Source organism: Rhinoderma darwinii, unplaced genomic scaffold (assembly GCF_050947455.1).
Source record: "Rhinoderma darwinii isolate aRhiDar2 unplaced genomic scaffold, aRhiDar2.hap1 Scaffold_456, whole genome shotgun sequence".
Classification (NCBI taxonomy): Eukaryota; Metazoa; Chordata; class Amphibia; order Anura; family Rhinodermatidae; genus Rhinoderma; species Rhinoderma darwinii.
In genome coordinates this window covers 225,228-244,804 of record NW_027463974.1, presented here as the reverse complement: position 1 = coordinate 244,804, position 19,577 = coordinate 225,228, and the positions used below count along the sequence as shown (strand labels likewise).

General features: G+C 47.8%; 13 non-coding genes and 1 pseudogene across 13 annotated transcripts; all 14 read right to left on the bottom strand.

Moving 5' to 3' along the window:
• Positions 1-81, bottom strand: LOC142717557 (U2 spliceosomal RNA; annotated as a pseudogene; the record flags this gene model as incomplete).
• Positions 82-1,389: 1,308 nt separating this feature from the next.
• On the bottom strand, positions 1,390-1,580 carry LOC142717542 (U2 spliceosomal RNA). Its single transcript, XR_012871914.1, has one exon. It is a non-coding gene; the product is annotated as a U2 spliceosomal RNA (small nuclear RNA).
• Positions 1,581-2,864: 1,284 nt separating this feature from the next.
• Positions 2,865-3,055, bottom strand: LOC142717539 (U2 spliceosomal RNA). The gene has a single exon (XR_012871912.1). It is a non-coding gene; the product is annotated as a U2 spliceosomal RNA (small nuclear RNA).
• A 1,300-nt stretch (positions 3,056-4,355) lies between these two features.
• Positions 4,356-4,546, bottom strand: LOC142717538 (U2 spliceosomal RNA). The gene has a single exon (XR_012871911.1). It is a non-coding gene; the product is annotated as a U2 spliceosomal RNA (small nuclear RNA).
• Positions 4,547-5,838: 1,292 nt separating this feature from the next.
• LOC142717537 (U2 spliceosomal RNA) lies at positions 5,839-6,029 on the bottom strand. The gene has a single exon (XR_012871910.1). It is a non-coding gene; the product is annotated as a U2 spliceosomal RNA (small nuclear RNA).
• Positions 6,030-7,309: 1,280 nt separating this feature from the next.
• Positions 7,310-7,500, bottom strand: LOC142717536 (U2 spliceosomal RNA). Its single transcript, XR_012871909.1, has one exon. It is a non-coding gene; the product is annotated as a U2 spliceosomal RNA (small nuclear RNA).
• Positions 7,501-8,792: 1,292 nt separating this feature from the next.
• LOC142717535 (U2 spliceosomal RNA) lies at positions 8,793-8,983 on the bottom strand. The gene has a single exon (XR_012871908.1). It is a non-coding gene; the product is annotated as a U2 spliceosomal RNA (small nuclear RNA).
• Positions 8,984-10,279: 1,296 nt separating this feature from the next.
• Positions 10,280-10,470, bottom strand: LOC142717533 (U2 spliceosomal RNA). Its single transcript, XR_012871905.1, has one exon. It is a non-coding gene; the product is annotated as a U2 spliceosomal RNA (small nuclear RNA).
• A 1,296-nt stretch (positions 10,471-11,766) lies between these two features.
• Positions 11,767-11,957, bottom strand: LOC142717532 (U2 spliceosomal RNA). Its single transcript, XR_012871904.1, has one exon. It is a non-coding gene; the product is annotated as a U2 spliceosomal RNA (small nuclear RNA).
• Positions 11,958-13,241: 1,284 nt separating this feature from the next.
• Positions 13,242-13,432, bottom strand: LOC142717531 (U2 spliceosomal RNA). The gene has a single exon (XR_012871903.1). It is a non-coding gene; the product is annotated as a U2 spliceosomal RNA (small nuclear RNA).
• A 1,284-nt stretch (positions 13,433-14,716) lies between these two features.
• LOC142717528 (U2 spliceosomal RNA) lies at positions 14,717-14,907 on the bottom strand. The gene has a single exon (XR_012871902.1). It is a non-coding gene; the product is annotated as a U2 spliceosomal RNA (small nuclear RNA).
• A 1,288-nt stretch (positions 14,908-16,195) lies between these two features.
• LOC142717527 (U2 spliceosomal RNA) lies at positions 16,196-16,386 on the bottom strand. The gene has a single exon (XR_012871901.1). It is a non-coding gene; the product is annotated as a U2 spliceosomal RNA (small nuclear RNA).
• Positions 16,387-17,663: 1,277 nt separating this feature from the next.
• LOC142717526 (U2 spliceosomal RNA) lies at positions 17,664-17,854 on the bottom strand. Its single transcript, XR_012871900.1, has one exon. It is a non-coding gene; the product is annotated as a U2 spliceosomal RNA (small nuclear RNA).
• Positions 17,855-19,158: 1,304 nt separating this feature from the next.
• Positions 19,159-19,349, bottom strand: LOC142717525 (U2 spliceosomal RNA). Its single transcript, XR_012871899.1, has one exon. It is a non-coding gene; the product is annotated as a U2 spliceosomal RNA (small nuclear RNA).
• Positions 19,350-19,577: the final 228 nt, after the last annotated feature.

Here is a 19,577-nt window from a genome sequence, read left to right as displayed (position 1 = left end):
CCCAGATAGGGGACGTATCAGATATTAAACTGATAAGAACAGATACTACACTTGATCTTAGCCAAAAGGCCGAGAAGCGATAACCCGAACGGGCCGCGCGTTGCCCGAGCCTGCCCGATACTGCTGTTCAGCCCTTGCAGCGATTCAGCCTACTTCTAGGCAATTCCATGGGGCCCTGCAGGCTCACACACTCACAGCTACACGGGAGGTGAATAAAGGCCGGAGAGGAAGCCAGACAGGATTTGCTTCTTTTGCTTGCACCACAATGCAGTGCTGAAAGAGGAGGAATCTACATAAAAACGCCTTCCTGGCAACGCCCAAATGCCCTGCTGCCATGCAGATAAACACTGGCAGCGGCAGCAAGTGCATGCCCACAGCCACCCCTTGTTCCTTCACACCTTGTATCAGCTGTAATCCAGTCCAGTCCAGTGCTGCCTGCTGAGCAGCACTGACCAACACTGCCTGGGCCCAGGCTTTTATCTCTGAGGCCCCATTATGATGTCAGAAAGCTGGCTCTGGAATCCTGAGGGCTCCACTATGACACGTGCAAAGTTCCGTCTGAACTTTATATAAGACGGTGAGGCTCAGTCAGTCACTCAGTGTTGCCTGAGAGGGCAACACTGCAACAGCCGGCCGCCAGGCTGTCTTTTTTTTGCACAGCTAGTTGCCTCCAGGAGGCCACAAGAGGGAGACAAGGGACTGCAAAATGGAAAATAGGCATCCACCAACTTTACAGACAACTTCTCCTTGCTCCTACAACCTCCATCCTTGCACAGTTTGTTATTCTTCTAGGTAACATAGTAACAAATCCAAATTGCTGCTCTCTTTGTAGGCAAGCAAGGCTTTGTTGCAACTGCAATTCTTACTTCTTCTTGAAATGTAGGGACGACAGTACATTCCATCACATCCATCTAGTGTACACAGGTAGGTCCATTGTGGCGGGCAGGCGAGCGGGCGGGCTGCTTTATTGGCTGTTTGCTGTTCCCCTACTCCACTCCACTATTTGACTGTTGTGCTGCATCAATCAATCAATCAATCAATCAATCAATCAATCAATCAATCAATCAATCAATCAATCAATCAATCAATCAGTGGCTGGCTCAGGTGCAGCTCTTTAACTTACCTAAAAGGGAGGGCGGAGAGGAGACAAGGAAGGTGAATGAGGTGTTCCAATGTGAAATGCCGGAAACACAGAAACACAGACGACACACAACAAGAGGTGGCAATCTATTCATTAATTGCATTTAATCAATGAGCTCATTATCACTCATGCATTGTCCAACAGGTGTTGAAATAATGGGATTAAAAGGGGAGATCCCTTCAGAAAGACAGAAACAATAGCAAAGACAAAAAACACTTTTGGAATCTGCTTTTAGTCAACACATAAGGAAAGGGTGCACCGGTCCTGGAAATACTGCAATACCAGGTCAATGCGTGGAGTGGACAGAGCAAGCTCTATTTCCATCTCCCTGTTCTAAAAATCCATTTAATATATGGTCCCCAGATAGGGGACGTATCAGATATTAAACTGATAAGAACAGATACTACACTTGATCTTAGCCAAAAGGCCGAGAAGCGATAACCCGAACGGGCCGCGCGTTGCCCGAGCCTGCCCGATACTGCTGTTCAGCCCTTGCAGCGATTCAGCCTACTTCTAGGCAATTCCATGGGGCCCTGCAGGCTCACACACTCACAGCTACACGGGAGGTGAATAAAGGCCGGAGAGGAAGCCAGACAGGATTTGCTTCTTTTGCTTGCACCACAATGCAGTGCTGAAAGAGGAGGAATCTACATAAAAACGCCTTCCTGGCAACGCCCAAATGCCCTGCTGCCATGCAGATAAACACTGGCAGCGGCAGCAAGTGCATGCCCACAGCCACCCCTTGTTCCTTCACACCTTGTATCAGCTGTAATCCAGTCCAGTCCAGTGCTGCCTGCTGAGCAGCACTGACCAACACTGCCTGGGCCCAGGCTTTTATCTCTGAGGCCCCATTATGATGTCAGAAAGCTGGCTCTGGAATCCTGAGGGCTCCACTATGACACGTGCAAAGTTCCGTCTGAACTTTATATAAGACGGTGAGGCTCAGTCAGTCACTCAGTGTTGCCTGAGAGGGCAACACTGCAACAGCCGGCCGCCAGGCTGTCTTTTTTTTGCACAGCTAGTTGCCTCCAGGAGGCCACAAGAGGGAGACAAGGGACTGCAAAATGGAAAATAGGCATCCACCAACTTTACAGACAACTTCTCCTTGCTCCTACAACCTCCATCCTTGCACAGTTTGTTATTCTTCTAGGTAACATAGTAACAAATCCAAATTGCTGCTCTCTTTGTAGGCAAGCAAGGCTTTGTTGCAACTGCAATTCTTACTTCTTCTTGAAATGTAGGGACGACAGTACATTCCATCACATCCATCTAGTGTACACAGGTAGGTCCATTGTGGCGGGCAGGCGAGCGGGCGGGCTGCTTTATTGGCTGTTTGCTGTTCCCCTACTCCACTCCACTATTTGACTGTTGTGCTGCATCAATCAATCAATCAATCAATCAATCAATCAATCAATCAATCAATCAGTGGCTGGCTCAGGTGCAGCTCTTTAACTTACCTAAAAGGGAGGGCGGAGAGGAGACAAGGAAGGTGAATGAGGTGTTCCAATGTGAAATGCCGGAAACACAGAAACACAGACGACACACAACAAGAGGTGGCAATCTATTCATTAATTGCATTTAATCAATGAGCTCATTATCACTCATGCATTGTCCAACAGGTGTTGAAATAATGGGATTAAAAGGGGAGATCCCTTCAGAAAGACAGAAACAATAGCAAAGACAAAAAACACTTTTGGAATCTGCTTTTAGTCAACACATAAGGAAAGGGTGCACCGGTCCTGGAAATACTGCAATACCAGGTCAATGCGTGGAGTGGACAGAGCAAGCTCTATTTCCATCTCCCTGTTCTAAAAATCCATTTAATATATGGTCCCCAGATAGGGGACGTATCAGATATTAAACTGATAAGAACAGATACTACACTTGATCTTAGCCAAAAGGCCGAGAAGCGATAACCCGAACGGGCCGCGCGTTGCCCGAGCCTGCCCGATACTGCTGTTCAGCCCTTGCAGCGATTCAGCCTACTTCTAGGCAATTCCATGGGGCCCTGCAGGCTCACACACTCACAGCTACACGGGAGGTGAATAAAGGCCGGAGAGGAAGCCAGACAGGATTTGCTTCTTTTGCTTGCACCACAATGCAGTGCTGAAAGAGGAGGAATCTACATAAAAACGCCTTCCTGGCAACGCCCAAATGCCCTGCTGCCATGCAGATAAACACTGGCAGCGGCAGCAAGTGCATGCCCACAGCCACCCCTTGTTCCTTCACACCTTGTATCAGCTGTAATCCAGTCCAGTCCAGTGCTGCCTGCTGAGCAGCACTGACCAACACTGCCTGGGCCCAGGCTTTTATCTCTGAGGCCCCATTATGATGTCAGAAAGCTGGCTCTGGAATCCTGAGGGCTCCACTATGACACGTGCAAAGTTCCGTCTGAACTTTATATAAGACGGTGAGGCTCAGTCAGTCACTCAGTGTTGCCTGAGAGGGCAACACTGCAACAGCCGGCCGCCAGGCTGTCTTTTTTTTGCACAGCTAGTTGCCTCCAGGAGGCCACAAGAGGGAGACAAGGGACTGCAAAATGGAAAATAGGCATCCACCAACTTTACAGACAACTTCTCCTTGCTCCTACAACCTCCATCCTTGCACAGTTTGTTATTCTTCTAGGTAACATAGTAACAAATCCAAATTGCTGCTCTCTTTGTAGGCAAGCAAGGCTTTGTTGCAACTGCAATTCTTACTTCTTCTTGAAATGTAGGGACGACAGTACATTCCATCACATCCATCTAGTGTACACAGGTAGGTCCATTGTGGCGGGCAGGCGAGCGGGCGGGCTGCTTTATTGGCTGTTTGCTGTTCCCCTACTCCACTCCACTATTTGACTGTTGTGCTGCATCAATCAATCAATCAATCAATCAATCAATCAATCAATCAATCAATCAATCAATCAATCAATCAGTGGCTGGCTCAGGTGCAGCTCTTTAACTTACCTAAAAGGGAGGGCGGAGAGAAGACAAGGAAGGTGAATGAGGTGTTCCAATGTGAAATGCCGGAAACACAGAAACACAGACGACACACAACAAGAGGTGGCAATCTATTCATTAATTGCATTTAATCAATGAGCTCATTATCACTCATGCATTGTCCAACAGGTGTTGAAATAATGGGATTAAAAGGGGAGATCCCTTCAGAAAGACAGAAACAATAGCAAAGACAAAAAACACTTTTGGAATCTGCTTTTAGTCAACACATAAGGAAAGGGTGCACCGGTCCTGGAAATACTGCAATACCAGGTCAATGCGTGGAGTGGACAGAGCAAGCTCTATTTCCATCTCCCTGTTCTAAAAATCCATTTAATATATGGTCCCCAGATAGGGGACGTATCAGATATTAAACTGATAAGAACAGATACTACACTTGATCTTAGCCAAAAGGCCGAGAAGCGATAACCCGAACGGGCCGCGCGTTGCCCGAGCCTGCCCGATACTGCTGTTCAGCCCTTGCAGCGATTCAGCCTACTTCTAGGCAATTCCATGGGGCCCTGCAGGCTCACACACTCACAGCTACACGGGAGGTGAATAAAGGCCGGAGAGGAAGCCAGACAGGATTTGCTTCTTTTGCTTGCACCACAATGCAGTGCTGAAAGAGGAGGAATCTACATAAAAACGCCTTCCTGGCAACGCCCAAATGCCCTGCTGCCATGCAGATAAACACTGGCAGCGGCAGCAAGTGCATGCCCACAGCCACCCCTTGTTCCTTCACACCTTGTATCAGCTGTAATCCAGTCCAGTCCAGTGCTGCCTGCTGAGCAGCACTGACCAACACTGCCTGGGCCCAGGCTTTTATCTCTGAGGCCCCATTATGATGTCAGAAAGCTGGCTCTGGAATCCTGAGGGCTCCACTATGACACGTGCAAAGTTCCGTCTGAACTTTATATAAGACGGTGAGGCTCAGTCAGTCACTCAGTGTTGCCTGAGAGGGCAACACTGCAACAGCCGGCCGCCAGGCTGTCTTTTTTTTGCACAGCTAGTTGCCTCCAGGAGGCCACAAGAGGGAGACAAGGGACTGCAAAATGGAAAATAGGCATCCACCAACTTTACAGACAACTTCTCCTTGCTCCTACAACCTCCATCCTTGCACAGTTTGTTATTCTTCTAGGTAACATAGTAACAAATCCAAATTGCTGCTCTCTTTGTAGGCAAGCAAGGCTTTGTTGCAACTGCAATTCTTACTTCTTCTTGAAATGTAGGGACGACAGTACATTCCATCACATCCATCTAGTGTACACAGGTAGGTCCATTGTGGCGGGCAGGCGAGCGGGCGGGCTGCTTTATTGGCTGTTTGCTGTTCCCCTACTCCACTCCACTATTTGACTGTTGTGCTGCATCAATCAATCAATCAATCAATCAATCAATCAATCAATCAATCAATCAATCAATCAGTGGCTGGCTCAGGTGCAGCTCTTTAACTTACCTAAAAGGGAGGGCGGAGAGGAGACAAGGAAGGTGAATGAGGTGTTCCAATGTGAAATGCCGGAAACACAGAAACACAGACGACACACAACAAGAGGTGGTAATCTATTCATTAATTGCATTTAATCAATGAGCTCATTATCACTCATGCATTGTCCAACAGGTGTTGAAATAATGGGATTAAAAGGGGAGATCCCTTCAGAAAGACAGAAACAATAGCAAAGACAAAAAACACTTTTGGAATCTGCTTTTAGTCAACACATAAGGAAAGGGTGCACCGGTCCTGGAAATACTGCAATACCAGGTCAATGCGTGGAGTGGACAGAGCAAGCTCTATTTCCATCTCCCTGTTCTAAAAATCCATTTAATATATGGTCCCCAGATAGGGGACGTATCAGATATTAAACTGATAAGAACAGATACTACACTTGATCTTAGCCAAAAGGCCGAGAAGCGATAACCCGAACGGGCCGCGCGTTGCCCGAGCCTGCCCGATACTGCTGTTCAGCCCTTGCAGCGATTCAGCCTACTTCTAGGCAATTCCATGGGGCCCTGCAGGCTCACACACTCACAGCTACACGGGAGGTGAATAAAGGCCGGAGAGGAAGCCAGACAGGATTTGCTTCTTTTGCTTGCACCACAATGCAGTGCTGAAAGAGGAGGAATCTACATAAAAACGCCTTCCTGGCAACGCCCAAATGCCCTGCTGCCATGCAGATAAACACTGGCAGCGGCAGCAAGTGCATGCCCACAGCCACCCCTTGTTCCTTCACACCTTGTATCAGCTGTAATCCAGTCCAGTCCAGTGCTGCCTGCTGAGCAGCACTGACCAACACTGCCTGGGCCCAGGCTTTTATCTCTGAGGCCCCATTATGATGTCAGAAAGCTGGCTCTGGAATCCTGAGGGCTCCACTATGACACGTGCAAAGTTCCGTCTGAACTTTATATAAGACGGTGAGGCTCAGTCAGTCACTCAGTGTTGCCTGAGAGGGCAACACTGCAACAGCCGGCCGCCAGGCTGTCTTTTTTTTGCACAGCTAGTTGCCTCCAGGAGGCCACAAGAGGGAGACAAGGGACTGCAAAATGGAAAATAGGCATCCACCAACTTTACAGACAACTTCTCCTTGCTCCTACAACCTCCATCCTTGCACAGTTTGTTATTCTTCTAGGTAACATAGTAACAAATCCAAATTGCTGCTCTCTTTGTAGGCAAGCAAGGCTTTGTTGCAACTGCAATTCTTACTTCTTCTTGAAATGTAGGGACGACAGTACATTCCATCACATCCATCTAGTGTACACAGGTAGGTCCATTGTGGCGGGCAGGCGAGCGGGCGGGCTGCTTTATTGGCTGTTTGCTGTTCCCCTACTCCACTCCACTATTTGACTGTTGTGCTGCATCAATCAATCAATCAATCAATCAATCAATCAATCAATCAATCAGTGGCTGGCTCAGGTGCAGCTCTTTAACTTACCTAAAAGGGAGGGCGGAGAGAAGACAAGGAAGGTGAATGAGGTGTTCCAATGTGAAATGCCGGAAACACAGAAACACAGACGACACACAACAAGAGGTGGCAATCTATTCATTAATTGCATTTAATCAATGAGCTCATTATCACTCATGCATTGTCCAACAGGTGTTGAAATAATGGGATTAAAAGGGGAGATCCCTTCAGAAAGACAGAAACAATAGCAAAGACAAAAAACACTTTTGGAATCTGCTTTTAGTCAACACATAAGGAAAGGGTGCACCGGTCCTGGAAATACTGCAATACCAGGTCAATGCGTGGAGTGGACAGAGCAAGCTCTATTTCCATCTCCCTGTTCTAAAAATCCATTTAATATATGGTCCCCAGATAGGGGACGTATCAGATATTAAACTGATAAGAACAGATACTACACTTGATCTTAGCCAAAAGGCCGAGAAGCGATAACCCGAACGGGCCGCGCGTTGCCCGAGCCTGCCCGATACTGCTGTTCAGCCCTTGCAGCGATTCAGCCTACTTCTAGGCAATTCCATGGGGCCCTGCAGGCTCACACACTCACAGCTACACGGGAGGTGAATAAAGGCCGGAGAGGAAGCCAGACAGGATTTGCTTCTTTTGCTTGCACCACAATGCAGTGCTGAAAGAGGAGGAATCTACATAAAAACGCCTTCCTGGCAACGCCCAAATGCCCTGCTGCCATGCAGATAAACACTGGCAGCGGCAGCAAGTGCATGCCCACAGCCACCCCTTGTTCCTTCACACCTTGTATCAGCTGTAATCCAGTCCAGTCCAGTGCTGCCTGCTGAGCAGCACTGACCAACACTGCCTGGGCCCAGGCTTTTATCTCTGAGGCCCCATTATGATGTCAGAAAGCTGGCTCTGGAATCCTGAGGGCTCCACTATGACACGTGCAAAGTTCCGTCTGAACTTTATATAAGACGGTGAGGCTCAGTCAGTCACTCAGTGTTGCCTGAGAGGGCAACACTGCAACAGCCGGCCGCCAGGCTGTCTTTTTTTTGCACAGCTAGTTGCCTCCAGGAGGCCACAAGAGGGAGACAAGGGACTGCAAAATGGAAAATAGGCATCCACCAACTTTACAGACAACTTCTCCTTGCTCCTACAACCTCCATCCTTGCACAGTTTGTTATTCTTCTAGGTAACATAGTAACAAATCCAAATTGCTGCTCTCTTTGTAGGCAAGCAAGGCTTTGTTGCAACTGCAATTCTTACTTCTTCTTGAAATGTAGGGACGACAGTACATTCCATCACATCCATCTAGTGTACACAGGTAGGTCCATTGTGGCGGGCAGGCGAGCGGGCGGGCTGCTTTATTGGCTGTTTGCTGTTCCCCTACTCCACTCCACTATTTGACTGTTGTGCTGCATCAATCAATCAATCAATCAATCAATCAATCAATCAATCAATCAATCAATCAATCAGTGGCTGGCTCAGGTGCAGCTCTTTAACTTACCTAAAAGGGAGGGCGGAGAGAAGACAAGGAAGGTGAATGAGGTGTTCCAATGTGAAATGCCGGAAACACAGAAACACAGACGACACACAACAAGAGGTGGCAATCTATTCATTAATTGCATTTAATCAATGAGCTCATTATCACTCATGCATTGTCCAACAGGTGTTGAAATAATGGGATTAAAAGGGGAGATCCCTTCAGAAAGACAGAAACAATAGCAAAGACAAAAAACACTTTTGGAATCTGCTTTTAGTCAACACATAAGGAAAGGGTGCACCGGTCCTGGAAATACTGCAATACCAGGTCAATGCGTGGAGTGGACAGAGCAAGCTCTATTTCCATCTCCCTGTTCTAAAAATCCATTTAATATATGGTCCCCAGATAGGGGACGTATCAGATATTAAACTGATAAGAACAGATACTACACTTGATCTTAGCCAAAAGGCCGAGAAGCGATAACCCGAACGGGCCGCGCGTTGCCCGAGCCTGCCCGATACTGCTGTTCAGCCCTTGCAGCGATTCAGCCTACTTCTAGGCAATTCCATGGGGCCCTGCAGGCTCACACACTCACAGCTACACGGGAGGTGAATAAAGGCCGGAGAGGAAGCCAGACAGGATTTGCTTCTTTTGCTTGCACCACAATGCAGTGCTGAAAGAGGAGGAATCTACATAAAAACGCCTTCCTGGCAACGCCCAAATGCCCTGCTGCCATGCAGATAAACACTGGCAGCGGCAGCAAGTGCATGCCCACAGCCACCCCTTGTTCCTTCACACCTTGTATCAGCTGTAATCCAGTCCAGTCCAGTGCTGCCTGCTGAGCAGCACTGACCAACACTGCCTGGGCCCAGGCTTTTATCTCTGAAGCCCCATTATGATGTCAGAAAGCTGGCTCTGGAATCCTGAGGGCTCCACTATGACACGTGCAAAGTTCCGTCTGAACTTTATATAAGACGGTGAGGCTCAGTCAGTCACTCAGTGTTGCCTGAGAGGGCAACACTGCAACAGCCGGCCGCCAGGCTGTCTTTTTTTTGCACAGCTAGTTGCCTCCAGGAGGCCACAAGAGGGAGACAAGGGACTGCAAAATGGAAAATAGGCATCCACCAACTTTACAGACAACTTCTCCTTGCTCCTACAACCTCCATCCTTGCACAGTTTGTTATTCTTCTAGGTAACATAGTAACAAATCCAAATTGCTGCTCTCTTTGTAGGCAAGCAAGGCTTTGTTGCAATTGCAATTCTTACTTCTTCTTGAAATGTAGGGACGACAGTACATTCCATCACATCCATCTAGTGTACACAGGTAGGTCCATTGTGGCGGGCAGGCGAGCGGGCGGGCTGCTTTATTGGCTGTTTGCTGTTCCCCTACTCCACTCCACTATTTGACTGTTGTGCTGCATCAATCAATCAATCAATCAATCAATCAATCAATCAATCAATCAATCAATCAATCAATCAGTGGCTGGCTCAGGTGCAGCTCTTTAACTTACCTAAAAGGGAGGGCGGAGAGAAGACAAGGAAGGTGAATGAGGTGTTCCAATGTGAAATGCCGGAAACACAGAAACACAGACGACACACAACAAGAGGTGGCAATCTATTCATTAATTGCATTTAATCAATGAGCTCATTATCACTCATGCATTGTCCAACAGGTGTTGAAATAATGGGATTAAAAGGGGAGATCCCTTCAGAAAGACAGAAACAATAGCAAAGACAAAAAACACTTTTGGAATCTGCTTTTAGTCAACACATAAGGAAAGGGTGCACCGGTCCTGGAAATACTGCAATACCAGGTCAATGCGTGGAGTGGACAGAGCAAGCTCTATTTCCATCTCCCTGTTCTAAAAATCCATTTAATATATGGTCCCCAGATAGGGGACGTATCAGATATTAAACTGATAAGAACAGATACTACACTTGATCTTAGCCAAAAGGCCGAGAAGCGATAACCCGAACGGGCCGCGCGTTGCCCGAGCCTGCCCGATACTGCTGTTCAGCCCTTGCAGCGATTCAGCCTACTTCTAGGCAATTCCATGGGGCCCTGCAGGCTCACACACTCACAGCTACACGGGAGGTGAATAAAGGCCGGAGAGGAAGCCAGACAGGATTTGCTTCTTTTGCTTGCACCACAATGCAGTGCTGAAAGAGGAGGAATCTACATAAAAACGCCTTCCTGGCAACGCCCAAATGCCCTGCTGCCATGCAGATAAACACTGGCAGCGGCAGCAAGTGCATGCCCACAGCCACCCCTTGTTCCTTCACACCTTGTATCAGCTGTAATCCAGTCCAGTCCAGTGCTGCCTGCTGAGCAGCACTGACCAACACTGCCTGGGCCCAGGCTTTTATCTCTGAGGCCCCATTATGATGTCAGAAAGCTGGCTCTGGAATCCTGAGGGCTCCACTATGACACGTGCAAAGTTCCGTCTGAACTTTATATAAGACGGTGAGGCTCAGTCAGTCACTCAGTGTTGCCTGAGAGGGCAACACTGCAACAGCCGGCCGCCAGGCTGTCTTTTTTTTGCACAGCTAGTTGCCTCCAGGAGGCCACAAGAGGGAGACAAGGGACTGCAAAATGGAAAATAGGCATCCACCAACTTTACAGACAACTTCTCCTTGCTCCTACAACCTCCATCCTTGCACAGTTTGTTATTCTTCTAGGTAACATAGTAACAAATCCAAATTGCTGCTCTCTTTGTAGGCAAGCAAGGCTTTGTTGCAACTGCAATTCTTACTTCTTCTTGAAATGTAGGGACGACAGTACATTCCATCACATCCATCTAGTGTACACAGGTAGGTCCATTGTGGCGGGCAGGCGAGCGGGCGGGCTGCTTTATTGGCTGTTTGCTGTTCCCCTACTCCACTCCACTATTTGACTGTTGTGCTGCATCAATCAATCAATCAATCAATCAATCAATCAATCAATCAATCAATCAATCAATCAATCAATCAATCAGTGGCTGGCTCAGGTGCAGCTCTTTAACTTACCTAAAAGGGAGGGCGGAGAGAAGACAAGGAAGGTGAATGAGGTGTTCCAATGTGAAATGCCGGAAACACAGACGACACACAACAAGAGGTGGCAATCTATTCATTAATTGCATTTAATCAATGAGCTCATTATCACTCATGCATTGTCCAACAGGTGTTGAAATAATGGGATTAAAAGGGGAGATCCCTTCAGAAAGACAGAAACAATAGCAAAGACAAAAAACACTTTTGGAATCTGCTTTTAGTCAACACATAAGGAAAGGGTGCACCGGTCCTGGAAATACTGCAATACCAGGTCAATGCGTGGAGTGGACAGAGCAAGCTCTATTTCCATCTCCCTGTTCTAAAAATCCATTTAATATATGGTCCCCAGATAGGGGACGTATCAGATATTAAACTGATAAGAACAGATACTACACTTGATCTTAGCCAAAAGGCCGAGAAGCGATAACCCGAACGGGCCGCGCGTTGCCCGAGCCTGCCCGATACTGCTGTTCAGCCCTTGCAGCGATTCAGCCTACTTCTAGGCAATTCCATGGGGCCCTGCAGGCTCACACACTCACAGCTACACGGGAGGTGAATAAAGGCCGGAGAGGAAGCCAGACAGGATTTGCTTCTTTTGCTTGCACCACAATGCAGTGCTGAAAGAGGAGGAATCTACATAAAAACGCCTTCCTGGCAACGCCCAAATGCCCTGCTGCCATGCAGATAAACACTGGCAGCGGCAGCAAGTGCATGCCCACAGCCACCCCTTGTTCCTTCACACCTTGTATCAGCTGTAATCCAGTCCAGTCCAGTGCTGCCTGCTGAGCAGCACTGACCAACACTGCCTGGGCCCAGGCTTTTATCTCTGAGGCCCCATTATGATGTCAGAAAGCTGGCTCTGGAATCCTGAGGGCTCCACTATGACACGTGCAAAGTTCCGTCTGAACTTTATATAAGACGGTGAGGCTCAGTCAGTCACTCAGTGTTGCCTGAGAGGGCAACACTGCAACAGCCGGCCGCCAGGCTGTCTTTTTTTTGCACAGCTAGTTGCCTCCAGGAGGCCACAAGAGGGAGACAAGGGACTGCAAAATGGAAAATAGGCATCCACCAACTTTACAGACAACTTCTCCTTGCTCCTACAACCTCCATCCTTGCACAGTTTGTTATTCTTCTAGGTAACATAGTAACAAATCCAAATTGCTGCTCTCTTTGTAGGCAAGCAAGGCTTTGTTGCAACTGCAATTCTTACTTCTTCTTGAAATGTAGGGACGACAGTACATTCCATCACATCCATCTAGTGTACACAGGTAGGTCCATTGTGGCGGGCAGGCGAGCGGGCGGGCTGCTTTATTGGCTGTTTGCTGTTCCCCTACTCCACTCCACTATTTGACTGTTGTGCTGCATCAATCAATCAATCAATCAATCAATCAATCAATCAATCAATCAATCAGTGGCTGGCTCAGGTGCAGCTCTTTAACTTACCTAAAAGGGAGGGCGGAGAGAAGACAAGGAAGGTGAATGAGGTGTTCCAATGTGAAATGCCGGAAACACAGAAACACAGACGACACACAACAAGAGGTGGCAATCTATTCATTAATTGCATTTAATCAATGAGCTCATTATCACTCATGCATTGTCCAACAGGTGTTGAAATAATGGGATTAAAAGGGGAGATCCCTTCAGAAAGACAGAAACAATAGCAAAGACAAAAAACACTTTTGGAATCTGCTTTTAGTCAACACATAAGGAAAGGGTGCACCGGTCCTGGAAATACTGCAATACCAGGTCAATGCGTGGAGTGGACAGAGCAAGCTCTATTTCCATCTCCCTGTTCTAAAAATCCATTTAATATATGGTCCCCAGATAGGGGACGTATCAGATATTAAACTGATAAGAACAGATACTACACTTGATCTTAGCCAAAAGGCCGAGAAGCGATAACCCGAACGGGCCGCGCGTTGCCCGAGCCTGCCCGATACTGCTGTTCAGCCCTTGCAGCGATTCAGCCTACTTCTAGGCAATTCCATGGGGCCCTGCAGGCTCACACACTCACAGCTACACGGGAGGTGAATAAAGGCCGGAGAGGAAGCCAGACAGGATTTGCTTCTTTTGCTTGCACCACAATGCAGTGCTGAAAGAGGAGGAATCTACATAAAAACGCCTTCCTGGCAACGCCCAAATGCCCTGCTGCCATGCAGATAAACACTGGCAGCGGCAGCAAGTGCATGCCCACAGCCACCCCTTGTTCCTTCACACCTTGTATCAGCTGTAATCCAGTCCAGTCCAGTGCTGCCTGCTGAGCAGCACTGACCAACACTGCCTGGGCCCAGGCTTTTATCTCTGAGGCCCCATTATGATGTCAGAAAGCTGGCTCTGGAATCCTGAGGGCTCCACTATGACACGTGCAAAGTTCCGTCTGAACTTTATATAAGACGGTGAGGCTCAGTCAGTCACTCAGTGTTGCCTGAGAGGGCAACACTGCAACAGCCGGCCGCCAGGCTGTCTTTTTTTTGCACAGCTAGTTGCCTCCAGGAGGCCACAAGAGGGAGACAAGGGACTGCAAAATGGAAAATAGGCATCCACCAACTTTACAGACAACTTCTCCTTGCTCCTACAACCTCCATCCTTGCACAGTTTGTTATTCTTCTAGGTAACATAGTAACAAATCCAAATTGCTGCTCTCTTTGTAGGCAAGCAAGGCTTTGTTGCAACTGCAATTCTTACTTCTTCTTGAAATGTAGGGACGACAGTACATTCCATCACATCCATCTAGTGTACACAGGTAGGTCCATTGTGGCGGGCAGGCGAGCGGGCGGGCTGCTTTATTGGCTGTTTGCTGTTCCCCTACTCCACTCCACTATTTGACTGTTGTGCTGCATCAATCAATCAATCAATCAATCAATCAATCAATCAATCAATCAATCAGTGGCTGGCTCAGGTGCAGCTCTTTAACTTACCTAAAAGGGAGGGCGGAGAGAAGACAAGGAAGGTGAATGAGGTGTTCCAATGTGAAATGCCGGAAACACAGAAACACAGACGACACACAACAAGAGGTGGCAATCTATTCATTAATTGCATTTAATCAATGAGCTCATTATCACTCATGCATTGTCCAACAGGTGTTGAAATAATGGGATTAAAAGGGGAGATCCCTTCAGAAAGACAGAAACAATAGCAAAGACAAAAAACACTTTTGGAATCTGCTTTTAGTCAACACATAAGGAAAGGGTGCACCGGTCCTGGAAATACTGCAATACCAGGTCAATGCGTGGAGTGGACAGAGCAAGCTCTATTTCCATCTCCCTGTTCTAAAAATCCATTTAATATATGGTCCCCAGATAGGGGACGTATCAGATATTAAACTGATAAGAACAGATACTACACTTGATCTTAGCCAAAAGGCCGAGAAGCGATAACCCGAACGGGCCGCGCGTTGCCCGAGCCTGCCCGATACTGCTGTTCAGCCCTTGCAGCGATTCAGCCTACTTCTAGGCAATTCCATGGGGCCCTGCAGGCTCACACACTCACAGCTACACGGGAGGTGAATAAAGGCCGGAGAGGAAGCCAGACAGGATTTGCTTCTTTTGCTTGCACCACAATGCAGTGCTGAAAGAGGAGGAATCTACATAAAAACGCCTTCCTGGCAACGCCCAAATGCCCTGCTGCCATGCAGATAAACACTGGCAGCGGCAGCAAGTGCATGCCCACAGCCACCCCTTGTTCCTTCACACCTTGTATCAGCTGTAATCCAGTCCAGTCCAGTGCTGCCTGCTGAGCAGCACTGACCAACACTGCCTGGGCCCAGGCTTTTATCTCTGAGGCCCCATTATGATGTCAGAAAGCTGGCTCTGGAATCCTGAGGGCTCCACTATGACACGTGCAAAGTTCCGTCTGAACTTTATATAAGACGGTGAGGCTCAGTCAGTCACTCAGTGTTGCCTGAGAGGGCAACACTGCAACAGCCGGCCGCCAGGCTGTCTTTTTTTTGCACAGCTAGTTGCCTCCAGGAGGCCACAAGAGGGAGACAAGGGACTGCAAAATGGAAAATAGGCATCCACCAACTTTACAGACAACTTCTCCTTGCTCCTACAACCTCCATCCTTGCACAGTTTGTTATTCTTCTAGGTAACATAGTAACAAATCCAAATTGCTGCTCTCTTTGTAGGCAAGCAAGGCTTTGTTGCAACTGCAATTCTTACTTCTTCTTGAAATGTAGGGACGACAGTACATTCCATCACATCCATCTAGTGTACACAGGTAGGTCCATTGTGGCGGGCAGGCGAGCGGGCGGGCTGCTTTATTGGCTGTTTGCTGTTCCCCTACTCCACTCCACTATTTGACTGTTGTGCTGCATCAATCAATCAATCAATCAATCAATCAATCAATCAATCAATCAATCAATCAGTGGCTGGCTCAGGTGCAGCTCTTTAACTTACCTAAAAGGGAGGGCGGAGAGAAGACAAGGAAGGTGAATGAGGTGTTCCAATGTGAAATGCCGGAAACACAGAAACACAGACGACACACAACAAGAGGTGGCAATCTATTCATTAATTGCATTTAATCAATGAGCTCATTATCACTCATGCATTGTCCAACAGGTGTTGAAATAATGGGATTAAAAGGGGAGATCCCTTCAGAAAGACAGAAACAATAGCAAAGACAAAAAACACTTTTGGAATCTGCTTTTAGTCAACACATAAGGAAAGGGTGCACCGGTCCTGGAAATACTGCAATACCAGGTCAATGCGTGGAGTGGACAGAGCAAGCTCTATTTCCATCTCCCTGTTCTAAAAATCCATTTAATATATGGTCCCCAGATAGGGGACGTATCAGATATTAAACTGATAAGAACAGATACTACACTTGATCTTAGCCAAAAGGCCGAGAAGCGATAACCCGAACGGGCCGCGCGTTGCCCGAGCCTGCCCGATACTGCTGTTCAGCCCTTGCAGCGATTCAGCCTACTTCTAGGCAATTCCATGGGGCCCTGCAGGCTCACACACTCACAGCTACACGGGAGGTGAATAAAGGCCGGAGAGGAAGCCAGACAGGATTTGCTTCTTTTGCTTGCACCACAATGCAGTGCTGAAAGAGGAGGAATCTACATAAAAACGCCTTCCTGGCAACGCCCAAATGCCCTGCTGCCATGCAGATAAACACTGGCAGCGGCAGCAAGTGCATGCCCACAGCCACCCCTTGTTCCTTCACACCTTGTATCAGCTGTAATCCAGTCCAGTCCAGTGCTGCCTGCTGAGCAGCACTGACCAACACTGCCTGGGCCCAGGCTTTTATCTCTGAGGCCCCATTATGATGTCAGAAAGCTGGCTCTGGAATCCTGAGGGCTCCACTATGACACGTGCAAAGTTCCGTCTGAACTTTATATAAGACGGTGAGGCTCAGTCAGTCACTCAGTGTTGCCTGAGAGGGCAACACTGCAACAGCCGGCCGCCAGGCTGTCTTTTTTTTGCACAGCTAGTTGCCTCCAGGAGGCCACAAGAGGGAGACAAGGGACTGCAAAATGGAAAATAGGCATCCACCAACTTTACAGACAACTTCTCCTTGCTCCTACAACCTCCATCCTTGCACAGTTTGTTATTCTTCTAGGTAACATAGTAACAAATCCAAATTGCTGCTCTCTTTGTAGGCAAGCAAGGCTTTGTTGCAACTGCAATTCTTACTTCTTCTTGAAATGTAGGGACGACAGTACATTCCATCACATCCATCTAGTGTACACAGGTAGGTCCATTGTGGCGGGCAGGCGAGCGGGCGGGCTGCTTTATTGGCTGTTTGCTGTTCCCCTACTCCACTCCACTATTTGACTGTTGTGCTGCAATCAATCAATCAATCAATCAATCAATCAATCAATCAATCAGTGGCTGGCTCAGGTGCAGCTCTTTAACTTACCTAAAAGGGAGGGCGGAGAGAAGACAAGGAAGGTGAATGAGGTGTTCCAATGTGAAATGCCGGAAACACAGAAACACAGACGACACACAACAAGAGGTGGCAATCTATTCATTAATTGCATTTAATCAATGAGCTCATTATCACTCATGCATTGTCCAACAGGTGTTGAAATAATGGGATTAAAAGGGGAGATCCCTTCAGAAAGACAGAAACAATAGCAAAGACAAAAAACACTTTTGGAATCTGCTTTTAGTCAACACATAAGGAAAGGGTGCACCGGTCCTGGAAATACTGCAATACCAGGTCAATGCGTGGAGTGGACAGAGCAAGCTCTATTTCCATCTCCCTGTTCTAAAAATCCATTTAATATATGGTCCCCAGATAGGGGACGTATCAGATATTAAACTGATAAGAACAGATACTACACTTGATCTTAGCCAAAAGGCCGAGAAGCGATAACCCGAACGGGCCGCGCGTTGCCCGAGCCTGCCCGATACTGCTGTTCAGCCCTTGCAGCGATTCAGCCTACTTCTAGGCAATTCCATGGGGCCCTGCAGGCTCACACACTCACAGCTACACGGGAGGTGAATAAAGGCCGGAGAGGAAGCCAGACAGGATTTGCTTCTTTTGCTTGCGCCACAATGCAGTGCTGAAAGAGGAGGAATCTACATAAAAACGCCTTCCTGGCAACGCCCAAATGCCCTGCTGCCATGCAGATAAACACTGGCAGCGGCAGCAAGTGCATGCCCACAGCCACCCCTTGTTCCTTCACACCTTGTATCAGCTGTAATCCAGTCCAGTCCAGTGCTGCCTGCTGAGCAGCACTGACCAACACTGCCTGGGCCCAGGCTTTTATCTCTGAGGCCCCATTATGATGTCAGAAAGCTGGCTCTGGAATCCTGAGGGCTCCACTATGACACGTGCAAAGTTCCGTCTGAACTTTATATAAGACGGTGAGGCTCAGTCAGTCACTCAGTGTTGCCTGAGAGGGCAACACTGCAACAGCCGGCCGCCAGGCTGTCTTTTTTTTGCACAGCTAGTTGCCTCCAGGAGGCCACAAGAGGGAGACAAGGGACTGCAAAATGGAAAATAGGCATCCACCAACTTTACAGACAACTTCTCCTTGCTCCTACAACCTCCATCCTTGCACAGTTTGTTATTCTTCTAGGTAACATAGTAACAAATCCAAATTGCTGCTCTCTTTGTAGGCAAGCAAGGCTTTGTTGCAACTGCAATTCTTACTTCTTCTTGAAATGTAGGGACGACAGTACATTCCATCACATCCATCTAGTGTACACAGGTAGGTCCATTGTGGCGGGCAGGCGAGCGGGCGGGCTGCTTTATTGGCTGTTTGCTGTTCCCCTACTCCACTCCACTATTTGACTGTTGTGCTGCATCAATCAATCAATCAATCAATCAATCAATCAATCAATCAATCAATCAATCAATCAATCAATCAATCAGTGGCTGGCTCAGGTGCAGCTCTTTAACTTACCTAAAAGGGAGGGCGGAGAGAAGACAAGGAAGGTGAATGAGGTGTTCCAATGTGAAATGCCGGAAACACAGAAACACAGACGACACACAACAAGAGGTGGCAATCTATTCATTAATTGCATTTAATCAATGAGCTCATTATCACTCATGCATTGTCCAACAGGTGTTGAAATAATGGGATTAAAAGGGGAGATCCCTTCAGAAAGACAGAAACAATAGCAAAGACAAAAAACACTTTTGGAATCTGCTTTTAGTCAACACATAAGGAAAGGGTGCACCGGTCCTGGAAATACTGCAATACCAGGTCAATGCGTGGAGTGGACAGAGCAAGCTCTATTTCCATCTCCCTGTTCTAAAAATCCATTTAATATATGGTCCCCAGATAGGGGACGTATCAGATATTAAACTGATAAGAACAGATACTACACTTGATCTTAGCCAAAAGGCCGAGAAGCGATAACCCGAACGGGCCGCGCGTTGCCCGAGCCTGCCCGATACTGCTGTTCAGCCCTTGCAGCGATTCAGCCTACTTCTAGGCAATTCCATGGGGCCCTGCAGGCTCACACACTCACAGCTACACGGGAGGTGAATAAAGGCCGGAGAGGAAGCCAGACAGGATTTGCTTCTTTTGCTTGCACCACAATGCAGTGCTGAAAGAGGAGGAATCTACATAAAAACGCCTTCCT